General features: G+C 42.9%; 1 long non-coding RNA gene across 1 annotated transcript in view; it reads right to left on the bottom strand.

The window, feature by feature from the left end:
- Positions 1 to 9,147, bottom strand: part of LOC145340891 (uncharacterized) — a 57,672-nt gene extending 48,525 nt beyond the window's left edge. The window contains exons 1-3 of the long non-coding RNA XR_013886317.1: positions 9,021 to 9,147; positions 7,614 to 7,731; positions 6,867 to 6,987 (exon numbers count right to left, since the gene is read on the bottom strand). This is a non-coding gene — a long non-coding RNA (uncharacterized LOC145340891). The remainder of the gene's footprint in view (positions 1 to 6,866; positions 6,988 to 7,613; positions 7,732 to 9,020) is intronic.
- Positions 9,148 to 14,556: the final 5,409 nt, after the last annotated feature.

A 14,556-nucleotide genomic window follows, 5' to 3' on the forward strand; every position in this document is an offset into this window, starting at 1 on the left:
CAACAGCTCTCTGTTCAGTGCTTTCAGTCACTTGAGCCAATTCAACCACTTTGTTGAGGGCTATATTATTTTCTGCCAGCAGCAGCAGCTTTTGAATGTTCAAACTATTGATACCACATACAAGATGATTACATATCACTTAAAGATGAGCCAAACTCACAGTGTTCGGCCATTTGGTGAAGTCAGGTGACAAAAGCAGAAACTGTCTCCCCTCTGTCCCCAAGGCTGAGTGGAATTTATACCGCTGCATAATAATGGAGGGTCAGGGATTGTAGTGCGACTAGCTGATCAAAGCATTTTCTAAGACTTGTTACGAGGTTGCATATTTGAGGGCCACAAACTGTGAGTAAAATGACTTGCTGGTTTTCTTTGGAAGTTATTTCATTGGCTGCGAAAACATATCAAAGACTTGCAATGTACTGGCCCGAATTTTCAACCTCCAATCAAACAATGGCAAAGCTACTCAACTGTGGTTGTCTTAAGAACTTCTGACCTTCCTTGCAGGTTTTTTTACCCTCACCATTCCCCTTTCAGGTATTGACATCTTAGCAACCATTGGTGGACTTATTCTCATTGCCAATTTAGCAATGCAAGGTATCACAAGCCTTGAATCACAACAGTGATTTATTGAAGGAAAGTTAAAACTATCTTCAAACAAGCTCAGGACAGGTACAGATCTAGTCCCAATGATTTCTGAGCTCTCACTGAAGGTTTCCTCCAAATAGGACACATGTTCTAACATCCAATAGGCAATGATTAGCACGCTTTTTTCTGATAGGCCCCAGGAGAGTCATGTGACTGATGATCAACCTCTCCTTAAAGGAACCACGCTACTACATAACCAATCAAGTCTTTTTGGATGAGTTAAGGATTGTTGTAATGGAGGAAATGTTCTGGCCAATTTGAGCACAGCAGGCTCTGACAAAGAGCACTGCAATTTTGACTAGTTCATCTATCTCTTAATGCTGTTGGCTGGAGGATAACTATTAACACAACACTGAGAGAATTCCCCTGCTCTTCTTTAAAAAGCTGGGATCTTATAATTTTCCTAGCGGGCAAAACTCTGTCAATTTACAAAATAATTCTCAATACGTTTAAAGCGCCTAGACATGTACCAGAGAGTATGTAGGATTGAGCAAGAAGATTGATCTTCAATGTTAAATGGAGCTATGAGCATTGACTGCATGATCTTGAAAGATGATGGTGAAGGGGTGACCTCAGCAAGCTAAATTATACAGCTAAAATTAATGTTGAATATTAACCCAAAGAAAGTCGAAGCAGAGGACACATTCAAATTATTGAAAAGTAAATTTAAACTGGACATTAGGAATCAAAATTCTTTACATGACCACTGAACACATTAAACATTCATTATCTGTCAGTGAAACGGCTTGGCTGATGATAGAAAGCAATGATTGGAGTTCCTGTATTTGGGAAGTGGAAGGAAACGTAGGACTGAATGAAAGAGGTTTGCTTCTTAAGTGATCAGTGCTAAATGGGACAAGCACTTTCAGTTGAATGCAGTGCTTCTTGTCCTGAGGCTGAATCCATTGGTATAAGTGCTGCCCTCACAGGGACTGCTGGGTACTACAGCATCAACACTGGACAGCCAATCAACTTCCCCAATTCCTTAGCATAAATCATTTGTGTCACTGACATTTATTGACTGAAACACTGTGAGTGGGTGATAAATAAAACAAAAAAACTATGTTTTGGTTCCATGTAGGTTAATCTGCTGTGACTTGCTAGCGCTTATAATATAGACAGGAGTTATCCATGTGTGAAATGCAAACATTGTTCGTGCTGGATCAGAGGATGCAGTGGAAGTTTGGGAGAGAAATTGGGAGAGATAGTGAGGTGCTTCTTTTGTTGACTTGTGGGAAATTTGGCCGAATCAGAAGAAATGGAAGCTAGGAACAAGAGTAGACCATTCAGTAGCATAAGCTTGTATCACCATCTGTTAGATCACAGCTGATCTCTACCTCACCTCCATTTATCCACCTTTGCTTCATATCCCTCGATAACCTAAACTAATAAAGAATCTATTGATCTCAATCTTGAAAATGTAAATCAATGCATATTCCATAGTCTTTCAGAGAGTTCCAAATTTCTACTGCGCTTTGATGTTAAGCTGCATAGCTTGTTGTTAACCAGTTAGTCCCCTCATTTCCCCGTGTTTCCTTTTTCAAAAATGAAGTGACACTTCGGTCTTCTAAATGAAAGATGAAATTCTTGAATCTAGAGATCTTTGGAAAATTATGACAAATGCATATGTATATATAATACACCTATTTTTCTTTCTGGGGAGCCATCAGAGATCTGTCTATCATTTTCATCGTAAAAAGTCTGACAACACCAGGTTTAAGTCCAACTGATTTATTTGATAGTTAACTCACTAGCTTTCGGGTTTGTCCCTTTGTCAGGTGGATGGAGAGTTCTGGCCTCAGACAGAGCATATAAAGCACAGACAGTTTACAGATTACTGATTAGAATGCGAATCTTTACACCTAACCTGCTGTTCAAGTTAGGTGTAAAGTTCAAGTTAGGTGTAAAGGTTAGGTGTAAAGATTCGCATTCTAATCAGTAATCTGTAAACTGTCTGTGCTTTATATGCTCTGTCTGAGGCCAGAACTCTCCATTCACCTGACGAAGGGACAAACCTGAAAGCTAGTGAGTTTACTATCAAATAAATCGGTTGGACTTCAACCTGGTGTTGTCAGACTTTTTACTGTGTTCACCCAGTCCAACGCCAGCATATCCACATCATATCATTTTCATCACCACACCATTAGTTATATTCAATCCACTAAGTTCCATCTCTTAATTTATCTTGGGTTCCCTTGTATCACTTTTTTTTTCCTCTGCTGTGAAAACTGATATGCAGGCTGCTATTTTCGAAGAAATGACAAACTGGAGAGAGACAACCAATGCCTCACACGCTTACAAACACACACGCAGTCTTACTCTTGGCTACGACTTTGACCATGTGGCATTTCTTTCTCTATGACAGCCAGTATTTATTAACATGTGGACATATTGGGAATGATTCCACTCAGCTGGAATGTCTAAAATGTAAATGCTATCGACCACTTTCTTAAAATAAATTTCAGAGCCCAGCTTGGATTATAGGACCTTTTCCAGAGTAAATTGTACTGAAACCCATTGGGATACCACATGTAGTTTCAATCCCCTTTGGCAATGGAGGGGGTCAATTAGCCAGGTTCCCCACTTCTGCAGTAATCTTTGCTGGATAGAGATACCAGTGAATTTCAGTAGCAATGATTCTTTTTGGCAATATTTTAAATAAATAGAATGAGATTTCCTGAGGGCAGTATTGGTACTGAAATCATAAATGCATTCAAATGGAATATGCTTATAATTTTGCTAGAAAAGTCAACTTGAGAAAACCTTGTCTTTATTTAGGATGCCATCACACAAAGTGAGGGAGGCAATCTTCCCCACAGCTAAGGACAGTGATGTGGTAGTTAAAACAGAAGTGGTGAATGTTGCTTCTCCTTCAGGTTTTCACAACCGTTGATCTGTGAACTTTAACTTTGTCATCAATTTTTTAATGCACGTTTAAATTTGTATTCCGGCTCCATCACCACTCACCGCCCCGCAACCCCGCAACCAGTTTTTTATTCATCCCTGTGGGGTGGGTGAGATGTTCAAGTTCTAAGACTTTTTGCTGGTGACTCAGTGATAGCAGCATCATCTCTGAATCAGAAGATTACTGGTTCAATTTTCCATTCCAGGGACTTAGCTAGCAATCTAATACAATACTGAGGGGTTACTGCTTGATGGAAAAGTGGTAAATCAAGACGGATTCTTCCCTCTCAGGTGGGTGTAAGTGATCCCATGCCTCTATTTTGAGGAAGGGCAGGGGTATTCTCCCTAGTGTACTGGCCAATATTTTCCCTTCAATCAGTGAAACAGATTTCCTTTTAATTTATCACATTGCTGTTTGTGGGAGCTTGCAGCGCACAAATTGGCTGGCATGGATTACAAACACTACCACAAAATACTTCATTGACAGGTAAGTATGTTGGGAAGCCCTCAAGTCATGAAAGGTGTGATTTAAATGTTCTTTCTTTTTCCTTTGGACAGAGAACATTGGCAGGCTATTCGATCACAGTGACATCATAGTTAAGGGCTATGTTAATTGTTCTCATCCAATATCTACACACACACATTGGCGCGTATGGATGCACATGCACACACATGTACATACATCTGTTCACACAGACACCCATGTATAGGAATGCACACACACTTGCATATGTACACACTCAGACATACTCATCTATGTGCTTACATGCATACACATGCACATACATGTGCATGAATGCACACACAAACACATGCACATGCATACACACAGATGCGCATACTCACACAAACACACATGTACATATGCACACAAAACACGCATGCACATAAACACATGCATGCATACACATGCACACACACAGACATGCATTAATACACATGCAGGCACACATGCACAAGCATGTGCATACATATATATGTGTACATATATGCATACTTACATACACACACCACCATTGTCAGATCCATACAAATTAAGAACATTCTAGACATTAGATTTGGAAAAGGGCTGGAAATATTTTGAAAGTTTCATCACAAAGTCTTCAATCATCTCACCCTCTCAGTCAGCCTTTTTCTTCCCATCACCAATTTTTTTTTAATATAAGGCTTTGAAACAGCGTACAACCTTTTGTTTTGGATAGCAAGAGTTTTTATAAATATATAAAAAGGAAGAGGCTGGCTAGGGTGAACGTTGGTCCTTTAGAGGATGAGAAAGGGGACCTAGTGGTAGGGGATGGGGATATGGCTAAGGTATTGAATAACTTTTTTGTTTCTGTCTTCACGGAGGAGGACGTGAATAATTTGCCGGGTGTTAGCGATGGAAAGGTGGTAGGACTAGAGGGTCTTAATGACATTACTGTTACTAGAGAGGCGGTGCTCGACAGACTGGAGGGGCTGATTGTGGACAAGTCCCCAGGACCGGATGGAATGCATCCGAGGGTTCTGAAAGAAATGGCGGAGGTTATAGTGGATGCATTGGTGGTTATTTTCCAGACGTCGCTGGATTCCGGGGAAGTGCCGGAAGATTGGAAAACGGCTAATGTTACGCCGTTGTTTAAGAAGGGTGCCAGGCAAAAGGCAGGGAATTATAGGCCGGTTAGTTTAACGTCTGTGGTAGGTAAAATGTTAGAATCCGTCATTAAGGAGGAAATTGCGAGGCATCTTGAAGGGAATTGCTTGATAGAGCAGACGCAGCACGGTTTCATTAAAGGGAAGTCGTGTCTGACAAATTTACTGGAGTTCTATGAGGATGTGTCTAGGGCGGTCGATAGAGGAGAGCCGGTGGATGTGGTCTTTCTGGATTTTCAGAAGGCGTTTGACAAAGTACCTCATAAGAGGTTATTGCAGAAGGTCAGGGGACTTGGAGTTGGGGGTAGGGTGTTAGCGTGGATAGAGGATTGGTTGTCAAATAGGAGGCAGAGAGTGGGGGTCAACGGGTGCTATTCGGATTGGCGGATGGTGACTAGTGGAGTGCCCCAGGGATCGGTGCTGGGGCCTCAGCATTTTACGATTTATATAGATGATCTGGAGGAGGGAACCGAGTGTAGGGTGTCGAAATTTGCGGATGACACCAAGATTGGGGGAACGGCAAATTGTGCGGAGGGTGTGGAGAGTCTGCAAAAGGATCTAGATAGGCTGGGCGAATGGGCCAGGAAATGGCAAATGGAATTTAATGTTGGCAAGTATGAGGTGGTCCACTTTGGTAGGAAGAATGGTAGGAAGGACTATTACTTACGGGGCGAAAAACTGCAGCAGGCGACGGTGCAGAGGGACCTCAGGGTCCTTGTGCATGAGTCGCAAAAACCCAGCTTGCAGGTGCAGCAGGTGGTCAGGAAGGCGAATGGGATGCTGGCCTTCATAGCGAAGGGAATTGAATATAAAAGTAGGGAGGTCTTGCTGCAGCTGTATAGGGCATTGGTGAGGCCGCAGCTGGAGTACTGTGTGCAGTTTTGGGCGCCGCACCTGCGCAAAGATATTTTGGCCTTGGAGGGAGTGCAGAGGAGGTTTACTAGGCTGATACCGGAGTTGAGGGGGTTGAGCTATGAGGAGAGGCTGAATAAACTAGGCTTGTACTCGTTGGAGTTTAGAAGAATGAGGGGAGATCTCATTGAGACGTATAAGATGATGAATGGGATGGATAGGATGGAGGTGGAGAGACTCCTCCCGCTCAAAGGGGACAGTAGGACTAGGGGGCACAGCCTCAAGATAAAGGGGGGGGCGTTTTAGAACGGAGTTGAGGAGGAACTTCTTCACTCAAAGGGTGGTGAATCTCTGGAATTCTCTACCCGTTGAAGTGGTGGAGGCTGCCTCGCTAAATATTTTCAAGAAGCGGGTTGATGGGTTTTTGATAAGAGAGGGGATTAAGGGTTATGGGGAGAGGGCCGGAAAGTGGAACTGAGCCACGACAGATCAGCCATGATCTTATTGAATGGCGGGGCAGGCTCGAAGGGCCAGATGGCCTACTCCTGCTCCTATTTCTTATGTTCTTATGTTTTAATCACTGAATGATATTTCTCCTGGGTTGCTCACAACAATATTCAGGAGGAGATTATACTTCAATTCACGGAGACTCCTGGACCTTCTGGGGTTGAGGGGGGAGGGGGAGCAGTTGTTGGAAACCCCAGACCTGGAACATGCACAGTTAATACAACAGTTTTCATGCCTGGTAGTGTCCAATGAAGCCATCACTACATGTCTTCATTGAATCAAGCTTACAAGATAAACCTAGCACATCGTAACATTGCAATTTTTTTTACCTTGGGTGAGGATGAATACTGAAGTACTTGAGCTGTCAATAACAGACGACTCTTTGCACTTGGCCAGAAATGTTTGTTTTCCATCCCATCCGTTCTGCCAACTGATTTCCTGTAATCCTCACTAAAGAATTGCAAAGCGGGATTGAAAGAATGTACAGAATCAGGGGGAAAAGAAAACATATTAACCTTGTTACATATTAAATTAAGAAACTTCTACTGGAGGCCTGAAAGGATTACACACTAATCCTGAAAGTGATATATTACTTCTCTCACTTATTAGCTGTGCAGCTTCAGTGTAAAAGAAATAACCAACACTTCCACTGACTTTTGCAGTGCAGCTTCTTAATTTCTTTTATTTTATTCTATTTCTTTGCAGGTCTTCCTCAGTTATGTGGTGCTTACCAAAGGAGGCAACTCCTCCCAGTCCTCTAACTTTGATACTGCTGATTGAGAAATGAGGCTGATTAAGGTGACTTGCAGTCTGACACTCTCGGGAGATAGTAAGCCTCTGTGGATACTCTTTCCTTCTCTCCGAATGTACTGCTGACATTTCCCACGTGCATTGTTCCATCGCATTGTATGATCAGAGGCCTCCCTGTACCTCTGGGAATCCCAATGATTTCCACTTTTCCCAGCTTTGGGGCAGTCTGACTCTCCCAAGTGAATTAGAGAATTATAAATCATTATGCCACAGGCCATTCGGCCCATTAAGTCAATGGCAGCGTTCACTGAATGAGAAGCACTCACAAAAGTCGTTGTTTGGGTCACCGTGAACTCAGATGATGTTCATGGACTGAGTCATCAACTGAAGAACAGAAAGACTGTTGGTTTTTTACGTACATCATCATGGCACTGCATTTATTGCCTGCAAACCAGAGAAATTTGCAGTGAATGTTAGTGTTTTTTTAAACACAGTACAAAACTGTTGATGTCAGAAGAATCACTACACCCACAGCTGCTATGGAAAAATACGTCTGCCCTAAGCCTAACATATCAGCCCTTTGTACAGGCACAGGGGGCAAACTTGCATCCATGTTTGGTGTTACTGAGAACAGCCACACAGCCACAAATCCTGCGAGAGTCAGAAAATGAGATTTTCGCCAGCAAGATCTCATTTCCCGATTTTTCCTGCCGCTCACCAGTAATGCAGCAAAGGGGAATTAATTAAAAATTTAGGTTAAATTATAACAGTTTAATGGATTTACATATTCTTAAAGGGCCTACATGTCCCTTCCTGAATATTCAAACCTTGTCGACATCAACAAGGCTCACAACAGCTTTAGGAAGATGCAAGCTGTCAAGGCGTTCCTACCAGGGTTGCCAAGATCACTATAGCCCCTGGGTAGGAAAGGGGCATGCCTGGGTGCTGGCCCTGGCATAGCTGCTAGCAGTGCCAACCTGTGCCAGAGGATGGTGCCAGGCCCTCTGGGGAGCCCAATGGGTTGGATGTGGGTGGGTTCCCATTATGTGTGGTGGGAGGGAAGAGCACCAAGGCCTTTGAAGGGAACACTTGGCAGCGACCAGGGGAGCAGTAAAAGTAAGGGGGAACTTGCAGTGACAGGGGAAGGGGTGGGAATTGTGCATTGTTGGGGATCGAGCATTGGTGGGGGGAGCTTGCAGTCACATGGGGAGAGTGAGCATTGAAGGTAGTGCTAGCAATACTGCCACGATAGTTGTGGGAGTGGGGAGAGCCTCCTACGATTGTGTGATCATGGGAAGAGCCTTCAATACATTTGTGGTGGGGTGTGTGTGTTTGTGTGTGTGGTTGGGGTTTCAGGTCAGTTCTATTCGGGATGCCCTTTAAAGATGGCTCCCGATCTTTGTATCGGGCCCTGTCAGACTGATGGTATAAATCAGACCCTCCGGTTCTCTCTGCCAGAATGCCAGAAACTCGGGCCTGAAAACTCAGCAGTGCATCTGGAGAGGTTCAAGCCAGTTTTCAGTCAGACCCTGACACTCGTTGACAATTCTGCTCAAATTGCTGTCAAGGTCCAGCCTGGTTTAGTAATGTGGCTCTGAAGGGGTGTAACACACAGGCGGCTGTGTAACAATTAACCAATCTCTGGGTCAAAATCCTGGAACACTCTACCTCACAACACCATCATAGCACTTCATTCACACAGAATGCCTGGGTTTCACAAGAAAGTCGCTCACCTTCTTAGGATGACTAGGGATGTGCGGTAGAAGTGTGGTCTGCCAGTGGCTCCAGGAATGAACACAAGATAAACTGGCAAAATATCCTTACACCGAGGTCTTTGCATGGGGAACCAGCCGCAGAAAAAACTACTTCCAACCTGCACCAAAATTATTGTTGAACACGTACACCTTCAGGCATCAGTGTTACAGTCTTCTTGCTGCAGTGGCTGATGTGATTTTTCTGCTGGAGATTTAGGCAATGACCTTTGAGTCACCTTTGGGTTCATTCAGATTGGAATACGCACAATATTGGCTTGTGTACCCTCGAGTAGAAAGGATCAAGGAGTCACCCTGTTAAAAACATCCGACAGTGTAAACTTGGAGAAATCATTTCCTCTGATGGGAAATTGAGAATAGTGGGTGGTGAGGTGGGAGGGACACAGTCTTAAAATTATGTTAGGTCACTCAAGAGTGGGAATCAGATGGGAAGTGTCTTTTCCCATCTGCCCAAGGCTCCATTTTCTTTTATGAGTGAACAGCAAATACTGACGGCCGAGTGGATTGTCGTACCTGCAATCTTACATCCACTTATTCACCACTGAACCAGAAGTGGGTGAGTGATTGCTGGCCCATGGGAAATTTGATGTTTTGAACTCTGTACCCTCCCTTCCTGATTATCAACTCAAATCTGCAGAAATCAGGGATTCGGTTACCCATTTAAGAGCTTTGCTACATATTAACAGCATTGCAGCAACCTAATAATAATACAAACATGGAGAGGTTGTAAATCCTAACCTTGCTGATCAAACAAAACTTCAGATCTTTCACATTGTCTGCAAAATGCAGCGGAGTCACAAGTACTCCACTCTGCCTCTTAAAGAAAGCTTTTTGGCATTTAAATATATTCTGAGGTTGGACGTGAAACTTGTGTGAATACAGCCACTTCTGACATAAAGCCCAAGTAAACCACTAATATGGTCTATTGTGGTCATATGGTGCGGTGGTACACATGAGGGACTGAGACCTAAATTTCTCTCTGCCCATGTTGCCTGCAAGGTGAGCTCCTAAATGAAGCTCGTTAATATTTTTGAGGTGAGAGAGCTAGTGATGACTCAGAAGGTTCTTGTTTTCTCCAAAAATATACTTTATTTATAAAACATATATAACCATTCAAAGTTGACATCACAAACCAAATCAGTTTTTTTTCCAATGCTGTATGTTCCTCGTGACATTTAGAATTAGCAATCCATATTTCCAGTATTCATTACATTGAAATATATAGCTCAGGACTCTGTTCGTTTCCAACCCTTCATTGCACCAAATGACTGAAAGACCTTCCCCATTGCGCCTCTGCAGCAATTAACCCAAGCTTTGCTGCATTCCTTCAGCATGTAACCCTGAACCTTGGGAAGTGCCAGTCTGCAGCAGTCATGGACAACTCTTTGCATCAGAAAACCAGAAGGTTTCAGGCAGACCAAAGAGCGTCTTTCACTGATTTAAAGGTCTCCTGGCCGCAATTGATGTTCCTTGTGGTGTGTGTCCCTGGGAACGAGAAACAGAAGCTAAATCAATACACATTGTTCTAATGCACCCCCTAGTGGGTAGTTGTAGCAACGGCCTTGGAGAAGGTGAAATGTCCCAATTTGCTTCAAGACGTGTGTCTGTGACACCCAATAGGAAGGAAGAACAGGACAAAGATAAATATAGGGTGATTAAATGGCTGGCAGTGAGTTTCATTGCCTTCACTCACTTGAGGAGTGATGTTGATGTCACAAAATGGGACTGTTCTCTCAGCCCCCAGAGTGGATATTCTGAGCATCCAAGTTGTTTCAGTGGTGACTATGTGTTAACACCTTCCTTTTTTGATTCATGAACATCACTGCTATGAGTGAAAGAATAGTACTGATGTAGTGCCACTGATGTAATGACTGAGTATCCAATAACGCAGTGGAATTTAAAATCATTCTGGCACCATATGCCACATGCACAGACAATAAGAAATAAAGCAACTCCCTGAAGAGCTCTGCTGATTTTAAAAGGAAAGGCTTACATTTATTCAATGCCTTTCATGACCTCAGGATGTTCCAAAGCACTTTAGGGCCAATTAAGTGCTTGTTGAATTATAAGTCACTGTTGTAATTCAGGACATAGCTGGGCATAGCCAGGGAGGCCCTAGATTTGATCCCTCATTTATACTTGTCTGATTCAGACAGTTCTCTGCTTCTGATCATGAGTGACAAACATTACAATGTTGTCTGTGATAGAACAGATGATACTGTCTCAATCTACACTTAAAGAGTGTTCACTTGTACAAAGTGCTGGAACTCTACTGGTACTGACAGAGCTGGACCTTGGCAAGGATCCAATGTATTCAGGATCAGATGAAAAAATGAGGGACGAATAATTTTTGAATGGATACATGCACCAGCTCTATAATGCTGACGCATAAAAGCAACATTTGCCTACAAGTCAAATAATAGTTCCTGAAAATATCCTTCCACAGGATACCCTTGCTTGGTGTTCTTGGAAATAGCGTAAATGGAAGCAAACTATTAAACATGATAAAAAAGACACAAACAAGGACCATGCTGCAAATATCTGGATATTCCTGAATACCACTGCAAAATGTAACATAAAAGGAGGATTCTGTTAAACCTCCTGTGCCGGTGTAGTAAGTCAGGCCTCTCGTTCTCTGCACATGAAATCAATGCCAATGGGATGTTGGACCAAACAAGCATTTGAAGATGCTGTGTTGCAGTGAGTTGAAAAGAGAGAGAAGTGTCAGCATACAACTCCCAGCAGTTGACTGGAGGGTGAGATGGATAGATGGCAAGCAATAAGTTTTCACACCATGCCAAGTACAGTGGTGACTGAAGAGGATGGTCAGGAAATCCATTTCAAAATGTTACTGGGCCAATCCTAGTAAAAATAAATAATGGTTACATCAGAAATGCTTTGTAGTTCTGCTTTCTTCATTTGCTAAGATATATCTCTTGCATGTTCTTGAGAGTGGCAATAACACAATTGCTATGGACTTAAATGGAAAAATTCTGTATGGAGTCTATTACTATAACAGACACAAGACATAAAGATGTTTTCACTTTCAAAAGTTATGAACTTGCATGAATCCCATGGTTATGTTGCAGAGTTTCCAGTGAGACTATGTGGCTTTCACTTGCATTGGGAATTATATGTATTCTATGGGCGGGCTGCAAGGACCAGTTGAAATTCTCTTGTACATCATTTTTCATCTAAAAGACAGGCTTGCATTTACACAACATCATTCACATACTGAAGACATTCCTAAGGTGTTTTGCAGACAGTGCAGTATTTTATTTTATTCCTAAGCGAAATGTAAAACCAGGTTAAAACTGCAGGGCAACTCGTAGAAAGTAATTTGCAAATTCATCCTCTGAGACTTTCATCCATACACTGTTGGAAATCCCTGTATTATAACATCATCTATATTTGTGCTCTTCCAACATGGGCCTGCTGTGCATTCCAAGTTCTAGCCACATTGCTACCCTATGCCTTGAGCTGCTGAGCCTCACGTAATCGAATGCCTATCGTGAACCTGCCCCACCTTTCTATCTGCTCCTTTAGGGAACTTTTTAAAACTGACCTATGTCTGAATCCCACATTATGTGGCTTGGTGACACATTTTGTTTGCTAACCCTGAAGGACAAAAGGGCAGGATTTTCTGGAACCCTAGGGAGTGCATTGCAATGGTGAAGGTGGTTTGTCATTGGCTGCCAGTGCGATTTTCCAGTCCCGCTGATGTCTATGCCGTTTTGTGTCCCTTGCCTGTCCCACCACCTGGAAACATGCTGCGGGGTGGGGGTCACCTTCCATGGGACTGGAAGATCTCAGTGGCAGGGTGGGCTGGAAAATTTCCACTTGAAGTGCCTTTTTATACATCTTAAAAAAAAGATGCTGAGTAGCCTGCTGTACAGGTTTAGGGTGCTGGGGAGAAGGTACAGAGGAGATGTCAGGAGTAAGTTTTTCACTCAGAGGGTGGTGGATGTGTGGAATCGGCTCCCGGCATTGGTGGTGGAGGTGGATTCGATAGGGTCTTTTAAGAGACTTTTGGATAAGTACATGGAACTTAGTAAGATAGAGGGTTATAGATAAGCCTAGTAGATAGGGATATGCTCAGCGCAACTTGTGGGCCGAAGGGCCTGTTTGTGCTGTAGTTTTTCTATGTTTCTATACATACAAAATACTTTCTATTTTGTTTTTTATTTCAAATTTACAGTATTTCTATTGGGCTTGTTTTAACAGCATTGGAACATGTTTGATGTTAAACAGGCTCATTCTGGATGAAAAGTCATCTCAACCTGAAATGTTAACTCAGAATCCCAGCCACGAATTACAGTCGTGAACTTGGTTTCTCTTCACAGATGCTGCCTGACTTGCTGCTGAGCATTTTCTGTTCTGTTACAGGCTTTGTTTGGGAGTGATTTCTATCCTGAACTTGTTGTAATTTTTAAAAATTCTATTTTTTCCAAAAGCAGACAGTAGCATGCTATCATCAATCTACAAATTCAAATGATGTGTGTGTGTGAGAGAGAGAGGGGGAGTGCAATTTGATGAACTGAGTTAAATTAAAAGGGAATAAAAACAGAAAATGCTCAAAATACTCAGCAGGTCTGGCAGTGTCTGTGGAGAGAGAAGTGGAGTTGGCAGGTGGAATTGTACAGCCGCCATTGCTGCCAGGATTTTCCAATTCCACTGGAGTCAATGGAATTTTCAACACCTCACTGCATTTTTATGTAAAATTCCACCCAAAGTAAAAAAATTAGGGACATAGATCAGCTATATAGTCAATATCTTTTCCCAAAGGTAGGGGAGTCTAAAACTAGGGCTTAAAGTGAGAGGGGAGAGATATAAAAGGGTTCAGAGGGTCAATATTTTCACACAGAGGGTGGTGAGTACCTGGAACAAGCTGCCAGAATTTGTCGTAGCGGCAGGTACAATTTTGTCTTTTAGAAAGTGTTTAGGCAGTTACATGGGTAAGATGGGTATAGAGGGATATGGACCAAACGCGGGCAATTGGGACTAGCTTAGGAGTTAAAAAAGGGGCAGCATGGACAAATTGGGCCAAAGGACCTGTTTCCATGCTATAAGCATCCATGACTCTATAACTCTAGGTGATTCCTCTTTTGGAGCTCAGGTGAAAGGGAAAAACTGAAATCCCTCGGGAAGGGAGAGGAGAGCTCCATATAGGTGTGCAGAAATCTCTGGAAGGGAACTGGTACTGCGCAGTGGTTAAGTACTACTGTCTCACAACAGCAGGGATTCGGGTTTGATCCCCAGCCTGGGTGACTGCGAATCTGCACGTTCACCCCATTTCTGCGGCGTGGGTTTCTTCCGGGTGCTCCGGTTTCCTCCTACAAGTCCGAAAGACATGCTGATAAGGTGCATTTGCAGTGCTAAAAATCCCCCCTGGGCGTAGCCGAACAGGCGTCTGGTGATTTGCACAGTAACTTACTTCATTGGAAGCCTACCGGTGACACTAAGAAATAAACTTTAAAACTGGCAGTAAATGAAAAAC

This window comes from Carcharhinus amblyrhynchos, chromosome 3 (assembly GCF_965287045.1).
Source record: "Carcharhinus amblyrhynchos chromosome 3, sCarAmb.v2.hapA, whole genome shotgun sequence".
Classification (NCBI taxonomy): Eukaryota; Metazoa; Chordata; class Chondrichthyes; order Carcharhiniformes; family Carcharhinidae; genus Carcharhinus; species Carcharhinus amblyrhynchos.